The sequence below is a fragment of the Macrotis lagotis genome, chromosome 1 (genome assembly GCF_037893015.1).
Source record: "Macrotis lagotis isolate mMagLag1 chromosome 1, bilby.v1.9.chrom.fasta, whole genome shotgun sequence".
Lineage (NCBI taxonomy): Eukaryota > Metazoa > Chordata > Mammalia > Peramelemorphia > Peramelidae > Macrotis > Macrotis lagotis.
In genome coordinates this window covers 829,671,161-829,681,852 of record NC_133658.1, presented here as the reverse complement: position 1 = coordinate 829,681,852, position 10,692 = coordinate 829,671,161, and the positions used below count along the sequence as shown (strand labels likewise).

General features: G+C 33.8%; 1 long non-coding RNA gene across 1 annotated transcript in view; it reads left to right on the top strand.

Annotated features, from left to right (window-relative positions):
- Positions 1–9,477: 9,477 nt before the first annotated feature.
- LOC141488915 (uncharacterized) overlaps positions 9,478–10,692 on the top strand; it is a 153,852-nt gene continuing 152,637 nt past the window's right edge. Inside the window, exon 1 of the long non-coding RNA XR_012468849.1 lies at positions 9,478–9,573. This is a non-coding gene — a long non-coding RNA (uncharacterized LOC141488915). The remainder of the gene's footprint in view (positions 9,574–10,692) is intronic.

Here is a 10,692-nt window from a genome sequence, read left to right as displayed (position 1 = left end):
GTGTCTTTTTTTCCTCTTTCTGAATACCCTGCTGTCTGCATTCAAAGGGACTACACAAAATTGAGAGAAATTTTGCATCTTTCTTCACTTTAAGAGTTGTGATGGTCAAAAAATTCATTCTCAAGTGACCAGCAAATTTGTGGTGTTTCTTTGTAATGAACTAAGCTTCTTTATGGATAATAGATACAATTCCATTGATAGATCATACTTGAAGCCTTATTCTCTTGTGTGTTCCAAAGCAAATCACTTGACTTCTATTTGCCTCAATTTCAACTATAAAATGGAGATAATAGCATCACTTATCTCTCAAGGTTGTGATGATCTAATGAGATATTTACCAGCCCTTAGAGCATTGCCTATGCCAATGCTTATTCTCTTCTCCCTTTCTAGCATAGTCACACCTACCAAGGACTTATATTCCTTTAAAGGAGACATTGAGAACCCAAGGGTACTTATTTCCACTTCATGGCGAGGCATCAGAGTAGACCTATGTAGAAGTAGCTGCATTGAGAAGGCACTTGATCAGTATTTGTTTAACAGAATTTAACTCATTTATGTCTTCTATGCTAAGGTTTATAAAATGATTAGAGGTAATCTTCAATCTGATTGACTATGGAGGTAGACTCCAGAGATTCCCCAGTCCAAAAAATGGAAATTGTATATAAGAAAGTTGGGTACTAAACAAGTAGTGTTTTCAAGGCTTGAGGAGGTTGTAAAGTATCTCAAGAAGTTCATAAGAGGAAAACATATAATGACTGTACTTGTAAGTGTTTATTTGTATGCAAAAATGATTGAGCCAGAAATAAGGGTTTAAGAAAAGTTGTAGTTGCTAGTCTCATGCCCAAGTTACTGGGATATGGTAGGGGCTTACTGGATACCAAATATAATTTCTCATATATCATTTTCATTTCTTATTGTCTCAATATTTGACCTGGTTTCAGAAGTTGCACAGGAATCTAGATTTTCATTGTTCAAATTGAAATTTATTTCTGATATTTATTTTTATATCAAAATTATTTTAATTATATTTCTAAATCAGTATGTTCTTTTGAATTCATGCAATACTATGATAGATCATATTACCACTTAGATTTCTTCATGTACCACCCCATCCTCTCTACATTAATAATAATATATATATATATATATGTAGGATGGACTGAATCATATATTCTACAACTGAATTAGCTGAGAGGAAAGACCAAACCCACAATTATCCCATTGAGAGACAGGCTAGGATGATACATTCTGTTGTCAGATGTCACATACTGGAGCTTGTTAGGCATTGATGGTGTGCTGTGGTTCAAATTCAAGGCCAAGAGACCTCTGTAGCAGACAGACCATCACCAATAGTTCTGTTTCCTGTCAATCAATGGTGTGGAACAATTCTGGTAAAGGCAAGCGAGAAGGATGCCTTACACAGCATATCATTTACTATAATACACATAATTATTCAAGTCATGCCAGCAATCACTTGGTCCTCTTTGATACGAAGGATGACTAGTAGTAGAATTAGCTGCAATTTGGCAAGATCTCCAATATTTCTGGAAAGTGTACTGAATGACTTCTTATTTCCCATAAGTTAATGATTTGCATAATACTCTATTTAAAATTCCAATTTAGTTTTTAAAATTCTTCAAGACCTTAATGTACATTTGAGTAATTAAGGTAACAAAATCTCCTTATACCAGTTCTTTTATATTATAAGGATAAAGGTTTATACAAGTTTATTGTTAGCTTGTCTTTTCCAGAATCAAAGTATTTCCTTTGGGATTAAGTAACCCAACCAAACACTATCACCCCATTTTCCCTCTACTGGCCACCATTCAGCAGTCAATCACATGGGCATTAAGATAAAGTTTGCTAAAGACAGGCAAAAAACTTGGCTATGATCTGACTCACTGGTGAATACAAGAATTGTACCCAATCCACCTGGCTCTCCCCCCCCAGCTTTTCTTCTGGATTATCATGCTGAAATGAAATTAGGGATCCTGTGACAAATATCAGATTTGCCATGTGGACTGTAATTCATTTCCTTTTGGGCAACTTTGAACAGAGAAGGTATTCTGTCATTATTTTGTTTTAATTCCAAATTAGTCATAAGAAACTAAAAAAAATTAAACAGGAACCCCAGGGAAACTTAAGGACACTTTCAAGCCCTCAGAAAATTCTTGTCCCTGATTACATACTACTTTTAAATTACTGTCTTATTCACCACCACTGTTGTTAGTATTAGGCCAGCTAGGTGGTACATGGGCAAGTCACTTATAACCATGTGGTCATGGGCAAGTCGCTTACCCATTTTTGCCTCAGTTTCTGGTAAAATAAGGTAGGGAAGGAAATGGTAAATCATTCAAGTATCTCTGTTAAGAAAACCCCAAAGGGACTCATGAAGACTTCATGCCTGACACAACTGAATAACAATACAATTACTATATTACCTTTTCTATTTTACTATCTTATTATAATTATTTCCATTCTGATAAGCCTATTAATAACATCTATTTGAACAACTCAAAGTATTTAATATATATCATTTCCCACAAAAAGCAAAATTGTGAAATACATAATAGATATTTTGTATAGAAAGCACTGATATTTCTTGTCATTCCTCAAACATAAGAAAGCATTGATATTTCTTGTCATTCCTCAAATCACTTTTCCAAGAAATATGGGAATACATATTTTTAAGCTAAATTTAATCTATGGGTAATTATCTTTTTTTCTGGAATGTATCCATAGCTGTTTGATTGTATCCCTGTTGATGCCATTTGCTTTTGGTATGAGTTTCTCGGGGCAGGTCCATATGATTAGTGCCAAGAACTATGTTAACATCAGCATTTGACTTATTCAGGCATCTCTCAGGTTTTTCTTCATTTATTCTCTATTCCACCTACTGTGTCAATCCATTCTGTATCTACCTTCCCTCTCAAAGCTCCCAAGCCTAAAGCAAATCTCATTTTATTTTCTACTTGATCTCCACTTCTGCTAAGCCAGTATGTTGTATTTCTTCTTTTCCACTTTACCAGATCTTACTGATTTTTCTGTGCTCTGTTAAAGTTCATTTTAATTTCCTCAATCCTCAGTGATTTTCTCCTACTCTGAAATCCCTGGTGTCACAACAACAAAAATTGGTATTAACCTGCACTTTAAGCATTCTAGATATGACATCATTAGGCAATTAATCATTGTCTTCATTGCCATAGAGTTTTTTATATTGTTATTTTATTTATTTAGTTTGCTTTTTTGGTACAGCAATAGGTTAAGTGACTTGCCCAAGATCACACAGCTAGATAATTATTAAGTGTTCTGAGATCAGATTTGAACTCAGATGCTTCTGACTCTAGGACTGGTGCTCTATCCACTGCACAACCCAACTGCCCTCTTATACTGTCATTTTAATAAGAAAATACTAAAACATATAAAATAAACATGTTCATTTTAAAGAAGACCAATGACAATATAGTATATGTCTTGACTCAATCGTGAATTGGATTTAAGTGAAGCAGAGTTGTACAAATACATTATTCTCAATCTCTCTTCCATAGTCATTGAAGTCCAGTGACAAAACAAAAGTCAGGATGACTGGTGAAGGTCCAGGATGCAGTGAACGACCTTGGCATCTTCAGTGCCTGATATAAGTGCTCCAGAACACCTGCTTCAGCCATCTCCAGAGTCAATGCAACAAACTATTCTCATTCTGCCAAAGTATGTCTTCACGTGGTTGGGGCAGACGTTCCATAATCACTGATAGGTATGAATTCTGTTGCTTACCCTCAACCTGGTTTGGCCTGTCTGCTGATTTGGTTTTACTGAGTTGTGACTGCTACATATGTCACAGCTTCTTGGAGTCATTGATCAGAACTCAGTGAAGGTAGATACCAAAGGTTGATGAGTAGCGCTGAAACCTTATGTAAGACATCACATCAGAGATGTTAATCCTCCCTGAATACCCCATACATTCACACAGAAAAGCATAAAGTGTTGTAATGGATATACTGATGGATGTACTGGAGGAAGTACCCTATCTGTGAAGCCTGTATCCACTGTCATATCTAATCTCAATACAACAAAATAATCCTCCCTTTTATTCCTTCCTATCACATTTCCAACAGACTATTCCAAATATCTCTCCTTAAATCTCTCACACCATATTCTCATTCTAGAGAATAGTCACTGTGAGATTCTTCTTCCACCCTACTCTATATCTCAAAAACTGTTGACACTATCTCCCATATTCTTCTCTCTTATTCCAGTTTCTGATGAAGTGATCATTCTGTTGGTCAAGATCAACCCTCAAATGCATTTTCTCAATTCATTCTCTTCCCTGACCTACTTCCTGGCACCATTCCCCTCCCCCCCACCATGACTCTTCATTTTTTCCTTCTCTCTCAAATTGTTTTAGCCCCTATGTGTTGTTTTTATCTCTATGAGGATGACTTCTCCATCTCCATATGCAGTCTCCACATCTCTCATGAGCTTCAATTGTGTCATCTCCACCTAGATGTTACATGTATGTATATATATCTATATATCTATATCTATATATCTATATCTATATCTCTATATCTATATATCTATATCAAGCTCAGCATGCCTAGAACAGAATTTGCCCTTCCTCCTATCTTCCTTCTTTCCTTCCTTCCTTTTTTGTTTTTTTCTTTCTTTCTTTCTTTCATTTCTTTCTCCTTCCTTCTGTCCTTCCTTCCTTCCTTCCTTCCTTCCTTCCTTCCTTCCTCCCTCCCTCCCTCCCTCCCTCCCTCCCTCCCTCCCTTCCTTCCTTCCTTCCTTCCTTCCTTCCTTCCTTCCTTCCTTCCTTCCTTCCTTCCTTCCTTCCTTCTTTCCTTCCTTCTCTCTCTCTCTCTCTCTCTCTCTCTCTCTCTCTCTCTCTCTCTCTCTCTCTCTCTTTCTTCTAATAACCAGGCCACAATCTGGAAATCACATGAGATTCACTCTCTTTCACACACATATCACATTTAATTATCATCATGACTTATTGATTTCTATTTGCTGATAATTTCTAATACCTTTCCCATTCTCTCCAGCACAACTATTAGCCTAGTTCAGTGAATTAGCATTAAACATTCTATGGTCTAGTTAAACTGATCCATTTGCTTTTCCCTTTAGAATTTATTTCTCTTTGAACTGGTCCCTCATGCCTCTAGAAATCCTTCGCTCCTTTTAAGGCTAAGTTCAATTACAGTTTTTGTCAAATATTAGTTCTTTTTCCAAAAACTGGAGTCTTTGGGTTTATCAAACACAAACTTATTATGATTACTTATTATTTGGTCTTGTATACCTAATCTATTCCATTTCTTAGCCAATACCAGATAGTTTTGTTGATTATTGCTTTATAATATAGTTTGAGATCTGGTTTGGCTTTCATTAAATCTTTTGATATTTTGTTCTTCCAGATGAATTCTGTTATGATTTTTTTTCTAGTTCTATGAAATATTTTTGGTACTTTGATTGGCATGTCACTAAATAAATAGATTAATTTAGATAGAATTATCATTTTTATTATACTGACTTGGTACAGCCATGAGCAATTGATATCTTATCAATTGTTTGGATCTGAATTTGGTCAGATGTGATATGGTGTGATAAATAGTTTATAATTTTTTTCATATAGTTCCTGGTTTGTCTTGGCAAGTAGATCAACAGTCATTTTAAAAGGAATGTCTCTTTCCATCTCATGCTGCTGGACTTTTTGGGTTTTATATATATATATATATATATATATATATATATATATATATATATATATACACATACATATATATTATATATGTTGATGACTTCTGTGGATTTATTTTATATCCTGCAAGTTTTATTAATTTTTCTTCCTAGTATTTTTGGTTAAGACTCTCTAAGTATACCATTTTATCATCTGCAAAGAATGTTAGTTTTGTTTTCTCATGATATATTCCAATTCCTCCAATTTCTTTTTCCTCTTTTATTGCTAAAACTCATATTTCTAATATAATGTTGAATTGCTTTTACCTGATCTTATTGGGAAAACTTCTAGCTTATTCACATTATAGATGATGCTTACTGATGGTTTTAGATATATATATACTACTTATCATTTTAAAGAAACTTTCATTATTCCTATGCACTCTAGTGTTTTTAATAAGAATAGGTATTATATTTTGTCAAAAGTTTTTCCTCATTTATCGAGTTAATCATATGATATCTATTGACTTTATTTTTGATATGGTCAATTATGGTGATGGCTTTCCTAATATTGGACCATCCTGAATTCCTGGTATAAATCTCAACTGTATGATCTTGGTGATAAACTGCTTTAAGGTCCTTACTGATATTTTATTTAAAATTTTTGTATTAATAGTTATTAGGGAAATTGATAAATAATTTTATTTCTCTGTTTTGACTCTTCCTGGTTAGGTATCAGCAGAATATTTATGTCATAAAAGGAATTTGGTAGGACTGTGAATATGATTGACTTTTCATAAAAGTTCCATGTGTACCCTCAAAATTAATATACTCTCTAAGATTTCCAATCAGATTTTCCATAGGACTAACAATCTAATTTTACAAAAATCTGTTTAATAGCCTTCTTATCTGTCAGATTTTTCAAGTTCTCAAAGTGCATCATTAAAGTCTCCTACCATTGATTTTTTACTATGTATGATTTTCTGCATTTCAATTGATTTTAGTGCATAAGAGTTAGGCCAATTTGATGTTGATGTCACTTCCTTGCCTGTGTTGCCTTTAGAAAGAGTTTATTTTCTCTGTCTTGAAATTAATTATTTTGACTTCTAGAAGCCTTATCCAAAATCATGTCTGCAAATTTTTCCTTTTTTGAATCTATGTATGAAAAATTTTGTTTCTTTTTATTCAATAGAATTTTACTCCCTTGTGTGAGCAAAAAACACATCCACAAGAATATATACCATCTTCCCTCTGACAACACCAAATATGGGCCCTGGGATTTTACTTTTATTATTACAATTTTTTTTCAAGATATCCCTAATTATTCTTTTAGGAGTACAGCTCAGTAATGAACTTCTTATATGTATCTTCATTTTTTTCTACTATGGTGTTTGAATTTAAAAATCCTCTCCTATCCCTTCCATCTTTTCTTCCCTCATGGTGGCCTACCTCTTTATATTTTTATTTTTTGGATTTTATCCCTCAGTCATTTTCCTTAATGCCATTATTACAAAGTTGGAATTCATATGGCACATACTAGGAATCATTTATTGATCATTCCTGACTTCAAAATTCTGTTTACATTGCTAGGGGTCTGCTTCATGTTTGGTTTGAATGACACAAGCTTTGCCCAGAATTGAGCTTTTGTTTTGTTTATTTCTTAATTTTAATTTCTATGAGGAAGTAAAATTCTTTGGTTGCTTAAAAAAATAACCTTTTTTATGCTACCCTTCTCTCCTTTCATACAACCAAACCACCTTTATTATGAAGGAATATGCTCTCTTTTTTGCTGGATCAGAAATATAACGTCAAAAAGTTGATTCCCTATGTTTTTTAGTGTAACACATTCTAAACTTTCCCTTTTCATCCTCAATTAGAAGACCTATATGAGTACTTTTGCAACTGTGACTTGCCTGTATCTAGCTGCTTGAAAAATGCTATCTTTGTCTCTGATTGTCTGGAATTTCAAAAACTAGAATAACAGGTCTTTAGTTGAAAGAACACTTAGAGTTCATCTAGACTAACCCTATCAATTTATGAAAAAAGGAAACCTGTATATTACTTGCCCAAATTCACATGAATAACTAGTGGCAGGGTTTAAATCTTGATCTGACTACAAATTTAATATTCTTTAAATTGAACCAGGTTGTGAAATATTAACTTGAGACCCCTCTCTGAAGGTATTCTATGATTTCTTTCATTTTTTTTTATTTTCCTTCTGTTTTCAGTTGTTTTTTAGATGGTCATATAAGAATTCATTCAGACTTTTCCTAGAAGACCAAAAATTTTCAAGTTGTGTCATAGAACTGTTTCCTAGCTTGTTTATCTTCATTTATAGGAATCTCGAACTTTTTTTTTTCAGTCATGCTGTTTTAAAATTTTAATTTTATTATTGATTCTAGTGTTTTGTGAACTATCTTCTTTTTGTGCCATTTTATTCCTCAAAGCATTCATTGATTTTAGAAGATTTTTCATTAACTGTTTCAAGTTTACTATCCTCATGGTTGTCTTTTTTCAAACTGTTTTCATTGATCCATGCTTTAGATGCCATGTCTTCCTTAATTTTTCTTATTGAGCTTATTAACTAGTCTAAAGGTTATCACTTCAGATAACCTTGAAGCAATTTTGTTTCGTGGTATCTTTTAACTATTGTACTGTTCTTGCTTTTAAAGACTTGCTTTCATTTATCCCATTTATCTCCTGAGTTCTTTTCCTACTAATATTTTCATTTGCTCTTTTTATTTTTCTATGAGGTGATTCTCCCTGTGAGGATTTTTCCATTCCCTTTTTAAAATTGCTTTCCATTTTCTTTATTTGGTACATGTACTGTTTTGAGGCAATGAAGGAGCGTTTGACTATGACCACTCACTTAGTCATATTACTAAAACCAGTCCTAGATTATGAAAGATTACAGCCTAAACCAGAACATAAAACTTCCCTAGGAATACACATAACTCAAAGAAAGAAAGAGAAGGGAAAGCTACCAAAGAAAATAAAAGAGCTACCCTGAAAACACACACACACACACACACACACACACACACACACACACACACACACACAGATTTCTTGTTCTACTACCAAGAGATCTCACCCAGCTTACTATATAACTCTACTTCCAAGGCAAAGTATTTTGCAAAAATAACTATATTAATATTAATATATAGCATAACATAATATAATTATTATAATATTTGTTGTTATTATATTATATAATATAAACTTTGCTCCCTAAGTCTTGTTTCTCCCTAACTTCACTTGCTTGCTAAAGGAAGCATCATAGTAAGAGAAAAACTTAGTCTAGTCTTTAGTGTTGTTGAACATTGTCACCCCTGGAGCTCAGCTGCTTTGGCCTTCCTTAGGAGGGTTACAATACTAAAACAGCAAAAGCAAATTATTCAGTTTATCTACTGAGAACAAAACCAAAGATGTGATTGATTGAAATAATATTTTCAGCCCAAGATTCTTAACTATTTCCTATGCTATGTCTATTGGCTATATCCTAGTGTAAAAAATAATATATTTTTGTTGTTGTATAAATAATTGATGAGTATTATTGTGTAAGGAAGTCATATTGAAATACTTGCAACTGACTGATTCAGAATGAAAAAGCTTGGTTAGTCCAACGAACAATGACTCCATGATGTAGCTAGGACTCAGAAGCAAGGTCTGTCAGAGTAACAAATTCTTAGGAGATAAGAACTGACCATTTTGGTGTAGCCAAGTGAAAAAAGAATCTGCTTTATGAGGTAATAGTTGACCAAATCAACTAGCAAGGATTTATAAAGTACCTACCAAGTATAAACCTTTGTGTGGAGGTTTCATGATTAAAAGAAAAAGAACAAGTCATTCTCTGATGTAAAGGAGTTTACAATAGATTGCCAACTGAGAACTGAGGTAGGAAATGGTTTCACTCTTCTTAGGTGGTGGCATAGTAAGAAAAAACTGATATAGAGGTTTATGGTTTGCAGGGGCTTTGCCGTTTCAGAGCCACAGATCCGTAGGCTTCCCAGGTCACTTGTATGTAGACTGAAACCAGGTTCATGCTCTGGGGTCAGAAAGGTAAGTACTGGCCTATCCCTAGTCTGTTCCAACACTCTTGAACTGAATCTTGCCCTGGGTCAGAGCAATATTGCTTCAACCCTCTCCTGTGTGACTTTGTAGAAAAAGCCTAGAGGAGTCTCAAGAATGCAGGTTGGAGAGGAATGTTGACAGGACTGGCCTGGGCATTTCCTTAAAAATGGAAGTACTAGGAGCAACCAGCCAATCAGAAAAATCAGAAGAAAAGGCTACAGGGATGGAGAATACTTTCATTGTGTGGTCTAAGAGTGAGGTGAGCTCAAGGATGAAGGGGTTTCCAAAGCATTCTATAACCATTTTACTATAAAAATGGGGGGAAAAGGCACATGAGTGTTAGTTATGATTATTACTGGTGTGGCTGTTGTCAGTCACAATTGTCAGGAAACAATATTGATGAATTAAAATTTAATAAAAATGTCTTTTGGTAGATACTACTAGACCAAATGATCTTCAGACTATATGAAGTGAAAAACTTTTGAATTATAGAAATCTATCAGAGGACATTAAAATCATGTGGGAACAGGATGAGGCAGGGGTCATTCCTACCCTACTCTCTGTGCCTAAAATTTCCCCAAAATACTTTGAGTTAATAGAAGTCAAACTTACATCCCAATATTTTTATTTAATTACAAAAAAGTAGTCATTTTATTCACCTATGCAATAGGCCATATTAAATATATAGGAGCAATAGCACTATAGTGACTTGCTCTCTCAATTCTGAACTTAATTAGAAAAGATGATAATGACAAGAGTGATATAATTGCTAGTAACAATGAGAATGAGATTACAATAAATAAACTATATTGGGACTAGAGTATTTTTACAAATAAACTTGATCTCAATAAGCACCAAACAATCACTGACATAAAAATGTAAGAATCATATTTTTGATAGATATCAGCATACTCAATGCTTATAAGAGACAGCATGATATAG